The sequence below is a fragment of the Crocuta crocuta genome, unplaced genomic scaffold, assembly GCF_008692635.1.
Source record: "Crocuta crocuta isolate KB4526 unplaced genomic scaffold, BGI_CrCroc_1.0 scaffold330, whole genome shotgun sequence".
In the NCBI taxonomy this organism is placed as follows: domain Eukaryota; kingdom Metazoa; phylum Chordata; class Mammalia; order Carnivora; family Hyaenidae; genus Crocuta; species Crocuta crocuta.
The window spans coordinates 438,636-459,962 of record NW_027530521.1 but is presented as its reverse complement, the minus strand read 5'-3'; the positions used below and the strand labels follow the sequence as shown (position 1 = coordinate 459,962).

At 45.3% G+C, this 21,327-nt stretch overlaps 1 long non-coding RNA gene and 1 other non-coding gene across 2 annotated transcripts; one reads left to right on the top strand and one right to left on the bottom strand.

Moving 5' to 3' along the window:
* Positions 1-328: 328 nt before the first annotated feature.
* Positions 329-408, bottom strand: LOC144234244 (small nucleolar RNA SNORD87). Its single transcript, XR_013335904.1, has one exon. It is a non-coding gene; the product is annotated as a small nucleolar RNA SNORD87 (small nucleolar RNA).
* Positions 409-12,488: 12,080 nt separating this feature from the next.
* On the top strand, positions 12,489-20,296 carry LOC144234222 (uncharacterized). The gene is made up of 2 exons (XR_013335887.1): positions 12,489-12,695; positions 20,136-20,296. It is a non-coding gene; the product is annotated as an uncharacterized LOC144234222 (long non-coding RNA).
* The last annotated feature ends 1,031 nt before the right edge of the window (positions 20,297-21,327 follow it).

The following is a 21,327-nucleotide window of genomic DNA, read 5'->3' as shown; positions in this document are numbered from 1 at the left end:
TATTATAAATGAAATTACTGAATCTTGCCTAGCTACTGTAATTTATTTGGTGTGTTTCTTTTTAGAAAAAAAGCACATGCCTGAATGTTGGCGGCAAGCTACTAACCAAAGTACAGCCAGAATTCTCATTTCATTTTCAAAGCAACCAAGCAAAGCATAACAAGTTGTTTTTCCTATTAAACGTTCATCTGATATGGAAAATAGCCTTTAACAAACAACATGCAGAAGAGTGGAATATTTCTCCTAATAGTTAGATATTGGTGTCCTTAGTGGTAAAATGTTAAAACTGTAGAGTACAGTGATTGTTCTTTTTTTTTTTTCTTTTTTAACTGGCATCTCAGTCTTCAAATTATTTCTTCAAAGAAACCCTCTGCTGGGTAAATGGAGTACAGTGATTGTTCTGACACTTGGAAGCTGTTTAAGCTTGGGCAGCTGACTTAACCTTTCTGAGTCTGTTTCTTCATCTTCTAAAATGGGGTTAATAATAGAACCTACCTCAAAGATTAGCTGTAAGAATTAGAAGAGAATCCATGTAAAGCTTGTAGTATAAAATCTGACACACACAGATAGCCTACCGTCCTCATTTACTTACTCTTACTATCGGGAGATAATGTGAGCTTTGCAAATTAAGTGCTATGCAAATGAAAATTTTTAATTTTTTTGAAGTGTATTTATTTCTTTTGAGAGAAAGAGTGTGAGAATGCACATGTGCACATGAGTGGGGAGGGGCAGGGAGAGAGAGAGAGAGAGAGAGAGAGAATCCTAAGCATGTTCCATGCTGTCAGTGCAGAGCTCTATGTGGGACTCAAGCCCACAAACTGTGAGATCATGACCTGAGCCGAAACCAAGAGTTGGACACTTAACTGACTGAGCCACCCAGGCATTCCACAAATAAAATTTATTTTTATTCTATTGCTATTTTGAAAAACATTTTAATTATAAAAAGGACCTCAGATTCTTTAAGGGAAAATTTGAAAATAAAGAAAAATATGAAAAAAATAAAGATCACCCCTAATGTGACCATTCAAATGTGATCTCTGACACTTCCTTCTATGTTTGTTTAGACATAGTGTAGTTTTATCTTGTATATGTCATTTAAAATTGTATTTCTGCCTTTAATATTACGTCACTATCTTCACGTTGCTTGTTAGAGCAAATTTATTGGCCACCCAAAGCGAGCTTACGACACTTCATGCATGTCCCTCTCCTACTGAATGTCCCTCCTTCTTCCAATTTACGTCTGTATTTTTATGAATCTCTGTAACTTGTCTAATGTTCCTTCTGGATTTAGCAAGGTAGACATCAATCCTGAGTGCACAGTAGAAGCATCAGGAGAGCTTTAAAGAAAATACTAATACTCAAGCAACATTCTAATTTTATCAACATTCCTAGGGCTGGGCTGGGCATCAGTACTTTTAAAAAGCTCTCCAAGTGTTTGTCTATGTAAAGAAACAAAAAAAAAAATACATAATCGTATAATTTTCTATATCATTTTTGCATATCTTTCCTAAATATGTACTGCATTTTTTAAACTCAAAAAATCCTAAAATTTTGTGGTATTACTGCCAAAAATGCATAGCTGGAATCTAATCATTAGGAAACATCCAACAAACCCAAATAAAGGAACATTCTATAAACTATCTGGCCTGTATTCTTCAAAAATGTCGATGGCTTAAAAGACAAAGAACATTTCTGAAACTATTCCAGAGTAAAGGAAACTAAAGAGACATGATAACTAAATGTGAAATGGAATGTGGATTTTCTTCTGCTATAGCAATTATTGAAATAATCTGAGAAATTTGAATAAAGTCTGAAGATTTGAAGTAATATCATATCATCATTAATAAAGGAATGAGGGATAAAAGGGCTTCATGTCTAATTCAGTTTCCAAGATTCAGAAAAAAATATATTTGATATTAGATATATATATATGTATGTGCATACGTGTGTGTGTATGTGTGTTTCTATATATACATGGAGAGAGAAAGACAGAGACAGAGAGAGATAGAGAGAGACTCAGGAGAGGAAATAAAGCAAATTAGGTTAAGTGTTAACATTTGGGGAATCTGGGTGAAGGATATAGTGTAATTTTTCTTGCAAAATTTTCATAAGTTTGAAATTATGCCAAAATAATTAGTTAATTAAAAAAACAAAAACAAACGCTGGGGCACCTGTGTGGCTCAGGCAGTTAAGTGCCCGGCTCTTGATTTTGGCTCAGGTCATGATCTCAAGGCTTGNCCGCCCCCCCGCTTGTGCACTCTCTCTCTCTCTCTCTCTAAATAAATAAACTAAAAAAAAAATCCTAAGCTCTTATAAGGACCTAAAAAAGGAGTAGATTAGGGACAGAATTTTCTTTTACTATTTTTTTTCTTTTCTAGTTTATTGCCAAGTTGGTTTCCATGTAACACCCAGTGTTCATCCCCACAAGTGCCCTCCTCCATGCCCATCACCCACCTCCCCTCTCCCCCACCCTCATCAGCCCTCAGTTTGTTCTCAGCACTCAAGAGTCTCTCATGGTTTGCCTCCCTCCCTCTCCCCAACTATTTTTCCCTTTCCCCTCCCCCATGGTCCTCTGTTAAGTTTCTCCTGTTCCACTTATGAGGGAAAACATATGGTATCTAGGGACAGAATTTAAAAATGCAAAAAAAACCCCACTTTTTGTTTTTGTTTGTTTAAATATAACCCATAGCTACGTGGAGAGAGATTTTACTTAAGATATTGTTCTCAGAACATAGGTGAGGGAGCTCTGGGCTTGTTTGAAGAATCTGCCGATTTGAGGATCTAACAAATGCTGACAGTACCTCCGATAGAGGGCGGTGCAACCTTAGGAAGAAACAATCCCATCACACGGGTTTTGGGTAACTACCTAAGGTAGATTCTTAAGTGTTAACAAATAGAACAGGGACATTGAGAATCTTAGAACTGAATTCTATCTACATCCCATTTTACAGATGAGCAAATTGAGACTCAGAGTCTTGAGTCACTTGCCCAAGTCATAGTCCTAAGCAGCACAACTGTCTTGCAAATAATGACAGCAGCACAGCTATCATTCATTCAAGGCTTACTATACGCCAGGCATAGAATGTACTAAGCACTTTATATGTGTAAGCTCTTTAATCACGCTCTCCCCTCCCTCCTCCCTGTTTCTCAATCTGAAGTTGAGGCTCATAGAAGTCAGTAACGAATGAGATTCTGACTGTGCTCATAGCTAACATGCTATTCTGTCCTGCAATTTTGCTGGGAGACCGATCTTTGAAGAATCTATCACCTAATAGGGGTGATACAGAGCACAGCCGTCCAAAGAGAAATCTTGGTGCCTGTTGGTAGATGTGCACATGCAAGGATCCAGAGATTCAGTGAAGGAAGAAGATTCCTGGGACAGAGGAAACCAGAAAGGGAAGAGGCCACTGAAATGTTAGGATGTGTGTGGCCTGTGGAAACGGGTAGGTGAGGAAGGGAAGGCAGAGAGGAAAGAGGAGAGACAGGGAAAATAGGGAAAGGAGCATAAAGTCTTGCTGGGGAAGGCCATGAGTCTAAAATCTTAACTTCTCTCCTTGCGACCCTACGTTAGCCTCTAATGAAACCATCAGCTACTCTTGTTAGTTCTGCTGCCAGAAGCATCTGTGATCTCTCCACTTCTCCCCATCTGCACTGCCCCCTTCCCCCCAGCTCGAGCCACATCTCTCCTCACCTTGACTCCTCAAACACCTTCTAACTGGTTCCCTACCTCTTTTCTTGTGCTAGCCACAAGTCACTCTCCAGACTACAGCCAGAGTCATCTTTTAAAACATGTCAGACCATGTCACTCTCCTGTGAACATCTTCGAATGGCTTCTGTGCACTGAGAACAGAATCCAAACTCCTCACGAGGTTCTGCTTGAGCTGGCCCTGCCTCCTCCCTGACCACATTTCCTGCCAACCTCTTCCTTGCTCACGTTGCTTTGGCCACACTGGCCTTCTTCTCTCCCCAAGAACACTCAGGAAGCTTGTTGCCATCTCATGGCCTTTGTTCCTTCTGGCCAGAACACTTTTCTTCCAGGTCTCCATGTGGCCATCCCCTTCTTCTCCACTGTCCCTGACTGGAGTGGGGTCTGAAAGAGAACCGGAAATGGGATCCCCTGGACTGAGGTGGTGGCTTGTCCTGATTCTGCAGTTATGGTTTGCGAGCAACATCATGTGACTCAGTATTTAAAGGGTTAACAATCAGGTCAGAGGACTTCAGAGTTTAAAAGCCTTAGCCCTGGATGGGACCCAGTCCACATCTTTTCATTTTACAGATAAGGAAAGCATGAGATTAGAGCCGGGAAGTGACTTGCCCAAGGCCAGAAGGCCAAAAGAGCTTCCTCTGTCTTCTGGAAACACTTCATCTCCCTGAGTTAGGTTTTTTCCCCTAGAAAACCCAAAGTCTTCTGCACAAGGTCTAATAAATGTTGAGAAAGGGCTTTGCGAACTGGGAAATGAGGGGCTCAGGTGGTACTTTATTATTATCTGGCCATAACTGCTAGCTTGGCTTTAGCTGGGGCCCAGATTGATTCTTTAAATTCTTTTTAATGTTTTATTTATTTCTGAGAGAGAAAGAGAGACAGCGTGAGCAGGGGAGGGTCAGAGAGAGAGGGAGACACAGAATCTGAAACACACTCCAGGCTCTGAGGTGTCAGCACAGAGCCCGACGTGGGGCTGGAACCCATGAACCGTGAGATCATGACCTGAGCTGAAGTCGGATGCTTAACCGACTGAGCCACCTAGGCACTCCCCAGATTGATTCTTTAAAAAAAAACTTTTATTGAGTGCCTACTAATGCAGGTCCTGGTCTCTGTGCTGGAGACACTGCAGGCAACAAAGGCCCTACAATTCCGAAGCCTCACAGCAGGTTCATTGAGGGAAATGCCTGTGAGCGCGCACGCTCACATGCGTTCTGTGGTGCTAAGAGCTATGGAGAAAAACAAAGCAGGTAAGGGCAATGGGGATTTGCCAGAGGTGGGAGAAGGGCTGGAATTGTAAATGGGGCTGGGGTGGGATGTCAAAGAGGGCCTCTCAGAGAAGGTGACCCAGATTCTGGACTATGCTGAGCACAAGGAAGGAAGACCAAGAAACGTATTTGTTTTTGGGCAACAGATTCTCTGATTTTGCTCAGGGCTGCACTGATGACCGTCTGACTGCCTTGGAGCACAGACTGCAGAAGTGAAACTTTGTCATCAGCACCCCTTAGACCATCAGATGCAACCTTCTGCTTCCTTCTCATAGATGGAGCCCAGGCAAATGACTTCAGCAGTTAGCGGCAATAATTTGCATAAAGGCTGATCCTCAAATCTTCTTTGAGTGGTTTGGGAAGGGGGCAGGAACTGACATGGTGGAGCCCTACTGTGTGCTAAGTGCAGTGCTAGGCTCCTCTGTACCCCATTTCATTCTATCCTCCAGGCAGCCTTACGAGTGGGATACTATTGTTCCTATTTGGCAAATGAGGAAACTGAGGCTCCGAGTGCCCGCGTGAGTTGCCCAACGGGGAAGTGACAGACCAGAGACCGGGTCAGCTAGTTCCATATCCTGTGCTCTCTCTGTGACATCACCGTCCCTTTCCGGGACTCTGAGCTAGAGTGGTTTTGAAAGCAACTACTGAACTCTTTTCCAGAAGGACTTAAGAAATGACATCGTCCAACTGCTTCGCATTATGGATCGAATAGTTAGCGATACGAACGTATGTCTGAACACCTGGTCGCTGTGTGATGGATGTTAGCGTCCTGTCCTTGCAGACTAGAAACCAGAGGTTTAGGGAGATGCCCAGGTCACTTGCCAGGGGGCAACACAGCAGATTAGCACACCTGTCCTCTAAGGTAGTCTCTGGGCCTCTAGTCTTTTCACTACTGTCTGAGCCACATAAGGCTTAGAGGTCAGGGGCTGTAGTGTCAATGAAGAAGAGAAAGAGGAAAAACTGCCAGGCTTACAGAAGCCCGGAGGAAACCAAGGAGAAAGTCTGGAAGTTCTCTGTCCCCTACACCCCTGTCCCCTGCCCCTCTTCCCTCTAGATAGTGAGGGACAGGGATGCAAGAGAAAACCTCTCTGGATGGCTTTTCTTCAGATTTACAGCCACACAGTATTTATTCAGCCCTACTGGGTACCAGGCACTCAACCCCAACCCTTCAGGCCCTGGCAGGTTAGTGAGTGACCGAGAAGCACACACACACTGAAATCTGAGAGCTAAGTGCTACCTGGTCTGCACCAGCTGCCGTGGGGGCTCAAGAAAAATGAGGGTGAGTGACGTCTTCAAGGCCACAGGGCTGGCAGGGACTTCTGTGATGTCTTCACATGGTGACGTGTCTGGCAGAGATTCCCTGAAAATATCCACTCCCGTGTTTGTCAATGAGCAGCGACCTTTGAAGGCCTCTATGAAAATGGTTATTATAGGCAAATGGCTGTGATGGGTGGGAGTTAGCGGGGAGCAGCCGCAAGCCTGTGGGTGATGCTGAAGTCACCACTGAGATTTGGCTCTCACTCATGCTGTGCAGACTCGCATCTGTTGTTACATCGGGTTTGGCTTTCAAAGTGCTTTGCTTTGAAGGGCTGGGCGGTGGTGGGCCGCTGTATGCATCTGGTGGTCTTGGCTTGACCTACAGGGGCTGAACCGAAACAGCAACGATAATGGCAATAGGAAATATTTAAAGGATCTACCTGCAGGGGTGGCGCTATATCGTGTGTGTGTGTGTGTGTGTGTGTGTGTGTGTCTTCACTGAGTGCCTGGTCAGAGGCCAAGAGGGTGGGGCTAAATCTGGAGGAGGTGTGGCTCACATTGAAACTTTCCCAGTACCCAGTCAGCTCACTTGATTTTTCTTCCCATTTCAAGGATGAGAAGGCAGAGGCTCAGGGAACTTCAAGGTCACACAGCCTGTAAAGATTAGAACTCGAGTCTGTCTAAGCTCCATTTTCCCATCTGTACATGGGTGTCTGTGTGGGAGGGTAGGACTTAATTTCTTCTATTTAATTTTTTTAATGAAAAAATTTTTTAGTTTATTTATTTTGAGAAAGAGAAAGAGAGGGAGAGAGAGAGAGAGAGAGAACAAGCAGGGGAGGCACCGAGAGAAGGTTAGACAGAATCCCAAGCAGGCCCAATGCCATCAGCTCACAGCCCAATAGGATATCAAATCCCTTTCCGGGACCCTATGGGGCTCAAACCCACAAACTGCAAGGTCACGACCTGAGTTGAGATGGAGAGTTGGATGCTTAACCGACTGTGCCTCCCAGGTGCCCCTCTTCTTTCTCTTTTAATGAGAAAATGCTATTGAGGGGAGTGGGAGGGAAGGATACTGGCATTTAGTTTCATTTCTAGGAGTAAATGTTCTATACTTTTGGAGCGGTCTCTCTTTGGAAAATTCACCAGGATGGGCCTATCTACAAACACGAAGCAAGTCCCTGGCTATTGTCCTTGGGGAGGAGGCCTGGGTCACCCCAATCTCTGTGCAGATGCAGCAGACGACACAGAATAGTGATGTAGTTCTCTATAATGATGTGAATCAGCATCTTTTTAGGGGACCTTCACCTTTGAGGAGTGGGAGAGAAACAGTCCCGGAGGGGGACTCCATCTGGGCAGTAGATGTCTTCTTGGCAACTACTGAAGATTGCATAATGGAGGTTAGGAAGGCACCACGGGCCCTTATGACTGCCTCCTCTGAGCCGTCAAGTCATTCATTCATTCAGTCATTCCTGTGTGTCATATGCTCCACTAGGCTTTGGGACTACACCGATGAGTTGTCCCCAGCTGAACTTTGGGGGAGTTAAAAGGTCATCAAAGCAGCCCACAACAGGGTAGCTAAATTTAGAGCTGACTGGTGTACCTGTGAAGGTCAGGATGTGGGAGAATGAGAGGTCCTGAGTCATATTAATATTTGGATATTTTGAAATCAGAAAGATCAGATGGATGTTAAGGTACACTTACAGTTAGAATCCGGAATCAGGGAAATGCAGTTTAGAGATGTGGTTGGCTAGTAGAGATTATCTTTTAGCTTTTTAAAAAAGCTTATTTTATTTATTTCCAGAGAGAGAGAGACAGAAGGAGGGGGGCAGAGAGAGAATCCCAAGCAGGCTCCATGCTGTTAGCTCAGATCCTGTCTTGGGGCTCAGTCATGTGAGATCATGACCTGAGCTCAGATCCAGGGTTGGGTGCTTAACTGACTGAGCCACCCAGGCATCCCTAATTTTAACTTTAATGCCTTTAGGTGGGGATTGCCTCCCCAAGTCCATGGTTCTTACCATTCCCCAGAGGCCCCACCTGAATCACGGTCCCACCTGAATCATGGCCCCGCCTGAATTATATCTGTGCCTTATCAGCTCTCTGCCCAGCCCCTGTGGCTAACAGTTTTCCACCCTGACAGTAGATGTCTTGAAGCTTTAAGAATCTGTTTATTCAAGTATTAACTAACCAAAAGCAGATTTGCAGAATGTGGTAAGGTTTTCAATTCTGAACTTTTCTCTGATTCTCACTGTAATGGAATAATGGTGATCTTGACTGGTGATCTTTATTTAAAAATTTTTTTTAATGTTTATTTATTTTTTTTGACAGAGAGAAAGAGAATGAACATGAGTAGGGGAGGGGCAGAGAGGGAGACAGAATCCCAAGCAGGCTCCACACTGTCAGCACAGAGCCCCACGTGGGGCTCAAACTCACGAACCTCAAGATCAGGACCTGAGCTGATGTCAGATGCTTAACTGACTGAGCTGCCCAGGCTCCCTTTGGTGATCTTTATTGACAATGTTGATGTTTGGTGACAAATAACTGCAAATAAGCTGACATTCATTTCCATTCATCCCACATATGTTTGTTGAGAGCTGCTGTGTATCAGCACTTTTTTTAAGTTTATTTATTTATTTTGAGAGAGAAAGAGAGCATGCATGGGGGGTGGGGCAGACAAAGAGGGAGAGAGAATCCTAGAATCTGTGCTGACAGTGCAGTCTGATCTCATGAATTGTAAGATCACGACCTGAGCCGAAATCAAGAGACAGTTACTTAACCGACTGAGCCACCCAGTAACCACAGTATTTTTTTTTTAAGTAGGCTCCACATCCAACATGGGGCTTGAACTCATGACCCTGCGATTAAGAGTTGGATGCTCTACCAACTGAGCCCACCAGGTGCCCTGTTAGCACTTTTGTAGGTCTAGGGAATACAGCAGTGAAGAAGACAGAAAAAAATGGAGCTTGAATTTCAGTGTGGGTGGAGGCAGACAGACAGTAGAGACGATACATGAATAAAATGCATAGTAGATGAGATTATGGTAAGTACAAAGGAGACAAAGTGGGAAAGAGTAAGAAGTGTTGGAGGAGTAGTTAGATAGGGTGGCCACTGTAGGCCTCACTAAGAAAATGAGTATCTAGTCTAGACTGAATTAAGTGAGAGAACTGGCCACCTGGGGCAAAAACATTCTAAGCAGAGAAAGGCAAGTTCAAAGGCCCTGAGGTAGAGCTGGCCTAGTGTGTTGGAGGAGGTATCAATACATCATGTACTGCTCTAAGTTCTTTCACTCCACTGAGGGGGCTACGATTATTGTTCCCATTGACAGAGGGGCAAACTGTGGCCAGAGGACCTAAGAAACTTGCCCGTTTAAATAAAAGGCAGAGCCAAGCTTCTAACACAGGCAGTGGAACTCTAGAGCTTGTGCTCTTAAACACTAAGCGATGTTAGAGAAGTGATTTCATTACCCTGAGTAGACCCAGGTATTGAAGATTTACACCTCCAGCTCCAAGCAGCCTTCCCAGCCCTGGAGGAAAACCCTGGGTGTGGTGGCAGGGGAGGGAGTGACTCAGGCCTTGGCTGGCTTCCTGCTGAGTCACTGCTGATGGGCTGTGAAGGGCGGCGGGCACTCAGGCCTCACCTCCTCACACTGGCAGGTTCCTGCCCTTGGGGGAAGATGGCTGGGCACAGGCCCTAACCACACCATCGGTGAATGAATTCGTCTGACTTTCCCAAGAACTTTGTTGTGAAATGGTGGGTGGGCTCCATTTCCTGGTGTGGCCCCACAGCCAGCCAGGGGAAACAGCCCTGGAGGCTGACTTTCTGCCCGGCTTAGCCCAGACTTCTCCCAAATGTCCTGTATGGATACATTCTGTCCTTTTCAGGCCGCCTGTCTTTCATCTCGGGTTGAACCATCCAAGAAGGAGCTGGCTGTGTGTTTGGCATGCAGCCAGAAAGGGGGACGGGGTGCACGGGGCAGCCACACACAGCGCCCTGGGCCTCATGAGGCTCACTCCCTCGACACATTGTCACAGATGCAGCAGGGAGGGAAAGGGTAAGTACTTTAATAAGTACATCAAGTTGGTTAAGATTAAAAAGAAACTTTTTTTAATGTTTATTTTTGAGAGAGAGAAAGAGCGCACGCAGGGGAGGGGCAGAGAGAGAGCGGGAGGGATACAGAATCCGAAGCAGGCTCCAGGCTCTGAGCTGTCAGCACAGAACCTGATGCAGGACTTGAACTCATGAACCGCGAGATCATGACCTGAGCCAAAGTCAGACGCTTGACGGACTGAACCACCCAGGAGCCCCAAGTTGGTTAAGATTTTAAAACAGGGATTCATGAATAACAATAGCTAGCATGTCTTGAGCTCTTACGATGTGCCAGATGGTATTCTAAACACTTACCACATTTTATCTCATCTCATCTCCCAAACACTTGCAACACCTGATAGAAGTACTTACCATTTTATAGATGTGAAAATGGAGGCTCAGAGACGGTCGGTCGCAGTTAGGAAAGGGCTGAAAGGACAGTGGGCACAAAATTCTGGAGTCAGGAAGGGGCAAGGTGGATTTGGGGAGCCTTGAGAGGCTGGAGCAGAGTCTGGAGGAGGAACACCCGGACAAAGGAAGCTCTCAGATGAGACAGGGTGCTGGGACCAGACTCAGAAATTGGACTTGGGTTCATGGTGGTTGAAAACCACTAAGGACTTCTCAGCATGTCTTCACCCCTTGGTGCCCCAAGGCTATAGCTTTGTTGCTTTGGTTCAGGGTCACCTTGGCACATGCATTGTGGGGATGGAAGAGAGCCAGGCGGAAGAACTCCTGTGTGAGGTGAGGGGACTCTCTCTTGCTCCGAGCCCACCAAGAATCCTCTGCATTGGCTGCCCTCTAACTGCAGAATGTCCATAGGGAAAGAGCTGTACGTTCCAGGAAGCGACCCGACAGGCGCTGCATGCAGCCAGCTGGTCCTCTCTGTTGGGGCCACGCCCACCTCTCCTGATTGAACTCTTCCTGGCTTTCACCTCTTTGATCCCCAAGTGTAACGTTCACATTAGCCGTTTCTGTTCAGCTGGCATTTCCACGTCTTCTGCAAAATCTCTCCTCCCTGTTCTCGCTCTGTGATCCAGTGAGTTGACCTCCTAACACCTTCGTGTGCTAGGCACCATTGGTTACCCACCCAATCTAGCCTCCCTCTTCTCTGGCTTAAGAAGCCCTGATTTGGGGGAGCTTGGGTGGCTCAGTCGGTTAAGCGTCTGACTTCAGCTCAGGTCGTGATCTCACGGTTTGTGAGTTTGAGCCCCACGTCGGGCTCTGTGCTGACAGCTTGGAACCTAGAGCCTGCCTTCAGATTCTGTGTCTCCCTCTCTCTCTGCCCCTTCCCGCCTCTTAAAAATAAATAAACCTCAAAATAAAAAGAAACCCCGATTTTGTTCTGGGTGATGTCAACACATGGCCAGCCCCAGGCAACGGGTCCTGATGTGTCTAAGCTAACAACAACCCTGTTTCCCTGCTTCCCAGCCTCCTTTGCAGCTAGGGGTATGCATGTGACCCAGTTTTTGCCAATAAGACCTGAGGGGAAGTCTGCTCTGGGGCTTCTGAGAAAGCTTTTGATTTTTGACCAAAGGGAACAGTTCCCGTTTCCTCCCCCTGAAAACCCCTTCCCTGCCCCCCACTTAACCACAGTCATGCCAGCTAAAGCTTGCTGCTGCTGGAAGGACGTCAATAGACGGTTGTCAGCAGCCATCATTTGAAGAAAGCCTGCCTTCTGAGGAGAGAATATAATCACACACAGAGAGAAAAGCAATAGGGCAGGGAGATGGAGAAAAGTCGAGGCCTTATTTGAATGTTTAGATTCCTACCCAAAACTGGCACCATTCCTGAATTCCAGGTTATGTGAACAATAATACACGCTTTTCTTTTTTCCTTATGCTTCCTTGATTTTTTATTTAAGTAGGCTTCACACCCGGCCTGGAGCCCAATGCAGGGATTGAACCCATAGATCGAGACCTGAGCTGAGATCACAAGTCGGATGCTTAACAGACTCAGCCACCAAGACCCCCTGCCTTATGCCTGTTTTTGAGATGGGCTTCTATCACCTGTACGCAAAGGCCAAGGTCTCCTATCTCAACAGTGAACGTCTGGCAAGACTCCCAGTCTTCCTCTGCCTGTAACACCTGTGACCTTGACAAACTATTATGACATGAATGAGGGTTCCAGGCACGTCATCCACCTGCCTACCCTCAACCTCAGCACCCCACCCATAACCCCACCCTCACCTCTACTCCCCACCTCCACCTTTCCCCATCTCTACCCTCTTGGTCATAAACTGGCCCAAGGGAATGAAGAATGAGGAAACCCAGGGTGTCACCACATACCAAGGCCACCTTAGCTCCACAATGTCCGCAGAATGCCCTCGCAACACCCCTGTTTGAGAAACACCAGGATTAAGAAATGGGAGTCAAAGAGAGGCAAGCTGGGTGAGCAGGGGTCGGGTGGCATGGAGTCTGTCTGATTCCGGAGGGACCTCAGGCACCCATCTCACATTTGTTCATTCATACAACACATGCTTTTTGCCTTTCTTTGTCTTATTATTGGGATATAATTGACATACATGTTGATTTCAGGGCACAACATAACGATATGATATTTGTACATATTGTGCAATGATCGCCACAAGAAGTTCCATTAACACCCATTATCATGTGTAGTTATAAATCTTTTTTTCTTGTGATGAAACCTGTTAAGATCTTCTCTCTTAGCAACTTCAAATATACAGCATGGTATTGTTAACGGTAGTCACCACGCTTCCATTACATCCAGTGACTCATTTATTCCATAACTGGAAGTTTGTACCTTTTGACCCCCTTCACCCATTTTGCCCACCCTGCATACCTCCCGCCCTCTAGTAACTGCCGAGATATTCTCCATATAACATGTTTATTGAGCACTTACTTTGTGCCAGATTCTAAAATGGTCATGAAAGATAAAAGAAAGAAGCTGACCAGTGAGTGTCCTTCTCCTCCCAGGCTTCTCAAAGAGCAAATGACCTTAAATAAAACAGATGAAGTCCAGATTGGCAATGAGAGAGCCTCACTATTGGGTGGGATTTGGTACATTAAAATGAGGTGTCACATTGGGATTTGTTTTTATTTATTTATTTAAATGTTTATTCATTTTTGAGAGAGAGAGAGAGACAGCAAGCAAGGGAGGGGCAGAGAGAGAGGGAGATATAAAATCTGAAGCAGGCTCCAGGCTCTGAGCTGTCAGCACAGAGCCCGACGTGGGGCTCGAACCCATGAACCACGAGATCTTGACCTGAGCTGAGTCAGATGCTTGAATGACTGAGCCACCCTGGCACCTCTCACATTGGGATTTAGAATCCCTTTTCCTAGAAAACTTCAGGAATGAATACCTAAACCACTGACTCATCTTTTCTTTCTTTTTTTTTTTATTATGTTTATTTTTATTTTTGAGAGAGAGAAACAGAGCGCAAGTGGGGGAAGGGCAGAGAGAGAGGGGGACACAGAATCTGAAGCAGCTCCAGGCTCTGAGCTGGCTGTCAGCACAGAGCCTGATGCCGGGATCAAACCCACGAACTGTGAAATCATGACCTGAGCCGAAGTCAGATGCTTAACCAACTGAGCCACCCAGGTGCCCCAAGATTTTGCCATTTTCAACAGCTTGTGTCAAGGATTGCTCTGGGCCCATTAACAAAGAAGGTTTTATGCACTAAGCACGGAGGTGGCTTGCAAAGCACACTCTTCCTCACAGTCCACCCCTAGAGCTTGATCACACGGCCACATCAACTGCAAAGGAGGCTGGGAAATGTCCTCTCACCTTGTCTCCAGGAAGAAGAGGAGTCGAGTTTAGTAGTGAGGTACCAATTTCTGCTCCCAGCTTTATAGGGAATCAAAGCACAATGATGGGCATGCTATATGTTAATTCTTTCCAACTTCTCAGCAGCCCTACAAGTGGGCACTATTTATTTTATAGGCCAAGAGATGAGGCTCAAAGATGTGAAACAACGTGTCCAAGGGCCACATTGCTCTGTAGTCATAGGATGTCATCTACCTATGCTCTTCCCATCACACTCACTTACCTCTTTGAATTATACAAAAAGGTAAGAGGAGAGAGAGACATCCTAGTCCTTTTCATATGAAGCTGATTCTCTTATAGGGTATCCTTTGTTTTTTTCCAAGGCTGGAGATTTCACCCGTAGTCTGTTACCTCTTTCCAGTGGATTAGAGGGGAACAGGCTGCATATAGTATTTGCTAACCACCAGCACCCTGGGTTTCTTTTGGCTGGGTCTGGCTACAATGTACTCTTCTGGGTACATGACATTTGGGAGCAGTCATTTTGACAATGAAGTTATATCTATAGGTAAAAATGTAGATNTTCCAATGGCTTCAGATCTTTTCCGTGTGATATATGGGTGCGGGTGCAAGTACGGAGCTCCTTACTTCTCCGCCATCTTGCCCCCTCCCCGGTAAAAATGTAGATGAGATGTTGATATTGATATTACAAAGAGGCTTAAAAGTAAAAACAACCAAGGGCACCTGAGTGGTTTAGTCAGCTGAGCATCCAGTTTTGGCTCAGGTCATGATCTCGCGGTTTGTGGGTTTGAGCTTCATGTTGGGCTTGCTGCTGTCAGCACAGAGTCTGCTTTGGATCCCCCTTTCTCTGCCCCAACCCTGCATGCGCTCGCTCTCTCTCTCTCTCTCTCTCCCTCCCTCCCTCAGAAATAAACATAAAAAAAGGAAAAACAACCAAACACAATGTGTAGAATCTGATTGAATCCAAGTTTGAAAAATCAGCATTAAAAAATATTTGGGGGGCTCCTGGCTGGGGTCCTGGTGGAGTGTGTGACTTGTTCCAGGATTGTGGGTTTGAAACCCATGTTGGGTGCAGAGATTATTTAAAAATAAAATCTTTAAAAAGTATGTGGTAAAAAGTGCATATATTTGAGTATGGATAGAGTATTTGGTTATATTAAGAAATCACTGTCCTTTTTTTTTTTTAATGTTTATTTTTGAGAGAGAGAGAATACTTGTGGGAAGGGCAGAAAGAGAAGGAAACAGAGGATCAGAAGCAGGAGCCCGATGGAGGAATCAAACTCACGAACTATGTGATCATGACCTGAGCTGAAGTCGTACACTTAACCAACTGAGCCACCCAGTTGCTCCAAGGAATTACTGTTAATTTTTTTGTGTATGATAATGGCATTGAGGCTACATAAGAAATTGTCTTTATGTTTTGGACATGTGTCCTAAAGTATGTAGGGATAAAATCTCTGATGTGTGTACTTTAAAACACATTAACAACAAAAACAGCAACAGAAAAATAGATGAAGCAAACTTGGCAAAATATTAAGAACTGTTAGATGTTGGTAATAGATACGAGAATGTTCGTTATATTATTTTTTCGCCATGACATTCACTATTTGAAGTAAGACAGTGGGGATATTTGGATGAGGCTTAAAAATGAAGAGTGCTTATCACTAGTATTTTTCTCTTTTCTTTTATTTCTTATTGATGTGTAGTTGATATACAATGTTATATCAGTTTCAGGAGTACAACGTAGTGATTCCACAATTCTATTCATTACTCAGTGTTCACCATAGGTGTAGTCATTGTCCCTCACTCTACTAGTATTTTTGTTGTTATATTCATTGATTGATCAATTTCTTTTTTAAAAAGTTTCTTTATGTTTATTTATTTTTGAGACAGAAACAGAGCATGAGTGGGAGAGGGGCAGAGAGAGAGGGAGACACAGAATCTGAAGCAGGTTCCAGGCTCTGAGCTGTCAGCGCAGAGCCTGACGCAGGGCTCATACTCATGGACCATGAGATCATGACCTGAGCCAAAGTTGGATGCTTACCCGACTGAGCCACCCAGGCGCCCCTCGATTGAACAATTTCTTTATTCCTTTCCCCCCTTGACTGTGACTCCATGAAAACAGGGACCTTGCTAGTTTTGATTCTTTCTAGCACCTGTAAACCTGGCATCTTGCATAGTCTTTAGTACATAGCTGGGTTTTTAAATTTTTTTTTTTTCTGCTAAGCTCAATTTTCACTGATGTTCTTGGCCAGACTTTGTTTTGGTTCTCTCTGGTTCTGGTTGCATCTCTGGCTCTTCAGTTTCCCGCATCCATAGCCCTCACTGGCCTTGTCTTGTTCTGTCCCTGGTACAGGCAGGAAGCAGATGGCTGCTGGTGGCCCACATGCCCATGAGTCTGAGCTCGAGCCTGCAGCCAACTCCCGCCCTCTTGCTGCCATCACTCTTTTGACTCCTGGAGGACAGGACCTTGCCTTGCACTTCTTGGTAGTTGCTAAAGTGCTTGGCACTGCATGTAACTGATGCTCTGAACCCATCTGTTGGTTGACCTTGTATTCCCCTTCCTGGCCCCACTTCACTCTTATTTTGATGAGAAATATTTTCATGTATTAATTTATTTTCTCATATCACTTTTAATTATACAAGTAACACATGGGCATTGTAGAACCATTAGAAAGTGGAAATAGGGGCGCCTGGGTGGCTCAGTTGCTTACGCGTCGGGCTCTTGATTTTGGCTCAGGTCATGATCTCGCAGTTTGTGAGTTAGAGTCCTGCATTGGGCTGAGCTGACGGCGCGGAGCCTCCTTGGGATTTTCTGTCTCTGTCTCTGTCTCTCTGTCCCTCCCCTTTCCTGTCTCTCTTGCGCGTGCCCCAACCCCCACACTCTCTCTTTCTCTCAAAATAAATGAATAAACATTAAAAAAAGAAAGTGGAGATAAACTGAAAGAAAAGAATCAGAATGATCTGAAATCTCATTTCCCATTGTTGTCATTTTGGTGTGTGATTAACTTATCTCTGTGCATATATTAAAATGTTTTTCTCTCTATAAAATGAAGTTGGTTTTGTCTTGCTTTCTTCCTCCAACAAAATATTGAAAATATTCTTCCAAAGCAATAAGTATACATTTATGCCATCATTTTATTTTAATTACTTTATTAAAATTTTTAAAAAAGGTTTTATTTACTTATTTTGAGAGAGAGAGTGAATGCCCATGTGGGTGCACGAGCAGGGGAGGGGCAGAGGGAGAGAGAGAATCCCAAGCAGGCTGCACACTCAGTGCAGAGTCTGACACAGGGCTCAATCTCAGGACTGCAAGATCATGACCTGAGCCTATATCAAGAGTTGGATGCTTAACCGACTGAGCCACCCACGTGCCCTATGCCATCATTTTTAATATCTATAAAGTATTGTCTTCTAAGGATATACTGTATTTAACTAGTTCCCAATTGGTGGGCATTTAGGTTGTTTCTAATTTGCTGCTGCACTGGACATCCTTGTATATATCTCTTTTTGTGCACATGTCATTCATCCTGCTGTTAATCAGCTTCACGATAACCCACAACCTTCGGACCAACTTCATCCTGCTGTTTATTCAGCAAATTTTTATTGAGTCCCTTCTGTGTGCCAGGCTCTTTTCTATTCAGTGGAGAAATAGCAACAGCGATTTTCTGGGGTAAAGATGCTTTTATTATTGTTGTTATTATTATTATTATCATTAAAGACTAATGACTATCATTAAAGACTAATACATATTGTCAAACTGAGAGACTAGGTAGGTTTCCATTCCCACCCGCGATGGGGGAGTGTCCTGCACCTCATCCCACCACTGTCCTTGAGAGTCACCTCTGCAGGGAGGTGTCTATCAGTGTGTCTGGCTTCTGTTCCCTGCTCTCTTCCTCCTTTGGGTTCTTTTCTTGGCCACATCCACTTCGGTATCAGCTCTGGCCTTTTGTGCTGCCCTTCTCTGGTTAAATGACTCTAGCTTTCTGCCTGCCTCTGAGCAGGCTTCTAATTTTGAGGTTCCTTGTAGATGTTCCCTCTACTTGTCATGACTCCATGCAGTGCTCCCCCCCAGGGTCAGCCACCACTCTTCGGCCCCCTAATAGAGGGTGCAGACCACCAGAGGATGAGACGCAGGCATCAGTCTGGGGCTCCACGGCTGAAGGCAGGTTTTATCCTTCCTTTGCTTCTTTGTCTAATTTTTTGCACACTCTCAGGAACCAATCAGGAGGTGCTCCCTTGATCTGTGTGCAGAAGACCTACTCATAGCTGGAACTGAATCTTAGCCCTTGGCCTAAATCCTTCCAGGGTGGCAGGGGTGTCCCTTGGCTCTCAAGGATTAGTGCAAAGCGAGCAGCCAAGTGTTTGGATATGGCCCTGGAAACAGAGGGACCAGTGATCCTATGGAAAAGGCATTCTGCTCTGAGAGGCCAACCCCAGGGTCTTGTGACCGAAGTAATCAGCCTTTGGGGAATCGGCCTAGCTCACTGCCACCCTAGTCTGTGCATCTGCCTCTGCCCCCCCAGACAGCGGGCCAATCAGATTTCTTCTGGAAATCGGGATTTGAAAAGATTTAGGACTCAGTCTAGTGACTTGAAACAGAGGTGAGAAAAACCAAAAATAAGTGCACAGAGACACCAAGAAGGGTGGCTCGCAGGAGAGGAGCAAGAGGCAGACGTGCGGAGGCAAATGGCCTGGGCTGTTGGTGGGTTACCAGTTCTTGGGGCCCTGACTGTGTTCCTGCCTTGGGGTGTGTGAGACACCCCAGTGTTCTCATAATAAAGCCCCTCCTTTTGCTTAAACTATCCCTGTAACTTGCAAACCAGCAGACACAAATCGTACATAACATGGTGAACGGAACTAAATGTCAATCTTTTGGAGCCCATATCTCAGGGCTGTTGAGAGAACCAAATGTCTTAATGTTTGTAGGGCTGTAGGCCAGGGTCTGTTCTGCCTCATCAGAGCCTGTGCCTGACAGGTTCAAATATAATGAGTATCATCACTGACTGTATAGGAAAATCAACTTTGTAAACTTTACAATGGCATAGCAGGGGCACCTGGGTGGCTCAGTCGGTTAAGCGTCCAACTTTGGCTCAGGTCATGATCTCACGGTTTGTGGGTTCAAGCCCCGTGTCAGGCTCTGCGCTGACCGCTTGCTCAGAGTCTGGGGCTTGCTTCAGATTTTGTGTCTCCCTCTCTCTCTGCCCCTCCCTCGTTCACACTCTGTCTCTCAAAAATAAATAAATGTAAAAAAAGTAAAATAAAATAAATAAAATGGCATAGCATTGTGTGTGCGCACATGTGTGAATGCCTGTATATATTCCACCTCTCATCCGCAGTCCCCATTCTGACTTTTCCTATATAAACTTCTCTGTGGCTTTAGACAGTGGTGTCCTTCTCTCGGCCTTCACTTATATGTCATTTATCTATCAGGAAAACCGGGTTGAGTGCGTGACCTCTAAACTCCCTTCACATTCGGAGAGTGGGAGGTTGAGTTGGCTAATTCCTGCATAGGGTCCAGGTGTGCAGGCAACACCCCTGTGTTGGGTTGGTGCTGAGGGCCTAGAGGCTGTGAGCCAGGGGTCCTTCCAGGGAGCAAATGCCAGGTTGGGTTAGGGAGTCAGGCAGGATCCCTTGTCTGCTCTGCCTTATTTGGGGTTATGCTTCCACCTCAGGGGGGTCTTGACGCAGGCATGATGAGTCTCTAGGTTGTCCCTGTGTCAGAAAGGACCAGAGTGAGGAAAATCTAGCTTTTCCAGAAAAGCCAAGCCTTTGAGGACACCTGCTATAGCCTTACCAAAGCTGGGGTCACAGCTGGTCTACAAACTCCTCCTCTCTGCTGGGTCTCCTGCTTAGGACAATGGCCAAGTGAGCCCCAGGCCCAGGCCCAACCCAGCTTACTTTCCCAGGGTCCGGAGGCTCGAGGCAAAAATGCTTCGTGTTCTTTATGTCTTTGGTGGCTACCAACTTCAAGGCTTGGCTAAATCAAGCACATTGACATTTCTTAGATGTCAATTTAATGGAGGTCATTTGTAAAGTGTGGAGGCCCAGAATGAGGGAGATCTTATTTTCTTCCCTGCCAGGCACACAGAGGAGAGGCGACAGCGTCAAGAAAGATTGCAGGATGGAAGCCTCTTTGCTAAAGCCCCGTGGATATCTGGAGCAACTGTGTTACTATTAGCAAGTCACTTAGCCTCTCTGGGCCTCGGTTTCTCCATCCATAAAATGAGCAGGTTGGACTGGATGGCTGCCAAGGTTCTTTGTGTGCATTTTGTTTTACAATTCTCTGACTCTCAGGAGGATAAACCCTGAGAGCATAAGCAACATATTTCAACAGAATGGATGCAAGGCTCTGAAAAAATGATAAAAATGTCAAAGATAATGGAAACCAACTTGATAATAAACTATGAAAGAAAAAAATGTCAAAGATGGAGGAAGATGACAGCAGATGAATGAGAATCTGTGGGGAGCAGGGAGTTGAAGAATTTGTCTATATGTCCTTGTCCTGAAATTGTTCACTTACATGTACATGCAGGGAATTCAGGGGTGTCTATATTATGCTGCAAGAGGCTGAAGGTTCAAGGGCCCTGTGGGAGGGGCGCCTGAGTGGCTCAGCTGGTTAAACATCTGACTTCCATGCAGGTCATGATCTCATGGTTTGTGGGTTCGAGCCCTGCGTCGGGCTCTGTGCTGACAGCTCAGAGCCTGGAGCCTGCTTCAGATTCTGTGTCTCCCTCTCTCTCTGCCCTTTTTCTGCTCACACTCTGTCCCTCTCTCTCAAAAATAAATAAATATTAAACAAAATAATTTAAAAAAATTTTTTTTAATGTTTTTTAAAATTTATTTCTANGGCTCAAACCCACGAACCGCGAGATCATGACCTAAGCAAAAGTCGGACGCTTAACCGACTAAGCCACCCAGGCGCCCCTAAACAAAATAATTTTTTTAAAAAAGGGTCATGCAGGAACTTCTCAAGGTGGGGAAAGAAGAGGGACGTCTGTCGGCCAGGGATGCCTGCCTGGGGAGGCCATCATGCAGCAGTCAACACAAGCTGTGGCTTCGAACAGGCATGTGCCGCCTATTTCTCTTCCTGTATGTCTTTGAGCTAGTTACTTTAAACTGTACCTGCTTTAGTTTCCTAAACCAGAAAATGGGGATCATGACAGTGCGTCTGGTCTAGGGTTGCGGTAAGGATTAAATGAGATAAAGTGTGTAAAGTAGCTTGCACAGAGCCTAATCCCCAGTCAGCAGCCAATAACAGCAGTAGATACTATT